This window comes from Oxyura jamaicensis, chromosome 17 (genome assembly GCF_011077185.1).
Source record: "Oxyura jamaicensis isolate SHBP4307 breed ruddy duck chromosome 17, BPBGC_Ojam_1.0, whole genome shotgun sequence".
NCBI lineage: Eukaryota > Metazoa > Chordata > Aves > Anseriformes > Anatidae > Oxyura > Oxyura jamaicensis.
In genome coordinates, this window is record NC_048909.1 from 5,436,188 (window position 1) to 5,437,193 (window position 1,006).

The following is a 1,006-nucleotide window of genomic DNA, read 5'->3' on the forward strand; positions in this document are numbered from 1 at the left end:
AAAGAAAAAGGTGGGGGGAGCGTTGGGAATTAAAGCGAGTTAAAAGGCCGCCAGGTCCAGGGGCTGAAACAATGCCCAGCGCCCAGGAGCAGCACCGGGGGCTTCCCCGTGGGCCCAGCGCCCGCTGAGAGTCCCCAGAGGCCCCAAAGACCCGGCAGGTCCCCGCCGGTGGCTCCCGACCAGCTCGGGGCCCTCGGGTGATTCTGATGCTCTCTTTTTTTTTTTTTTTACGCGCTCGGTTTCTTTTGATTTTCACACTCCTAGCAGCGGGTTTAGCACCAACGGCGCTGCCAGGGAGGCGCGTGGCTGCGGTGGGGGCCGTGTCCCCACGTCCCTCCTGCCACCTGGCCACGGTGCAGGGCAGGGGCTGGCGGGGACACGAGGGTCCCCACGTCCTGCACCGCCTCTGTGCCTCCTCCCTGCCCTGGGGACACCCCCGGTGTGGGTGCCCGGGGTGCTCAGGCCTCACCCATCGCCAGCTGTCCCCTACCCAGGCCTGGCACAGAGATGAGGGCTGGGGACAGGGACAGGGACACGGACAGGGCCACCCAGCACCTCCATGGGGCTTCTCCGAGCATCCCCAGGGCTGTGGGATCTCCTCTCCCAGCCCAAACCTTTCCCTCTCCCCACGTGGCCGGAGCCTGTGCGAGGAGATGCGGGGAGGCGAGGAGGGGCTGCGACCCCCCCAGGGACCCCCCAGCCCCCAGCCCCCTCCCCAATCCCCCCATGGCTCTGCCCAGGGCCCCCCAGCTCCCTGGTGGGCTGCGAGGGGGCCAAGGCAGGGAGCAGCCCCGTGTCCTTCCCATGGCTGCAGGGACCCCGCAGCGGTGCAGGGACCCCGGGCGAGTCGGGGCTGGGGGCTTTGGGGTTGGGGTCCCCCGGGCTGGGGAGAGCAGGCGATGCCCCCGCTCTCCCGGCCGGCTCCAGCAGCTGCCGGCCTGGCGAGTCAGTAATATTCATCAGGGGACAACAATGAGCATTATTTATCCCCAGCACCGGGGGGGGG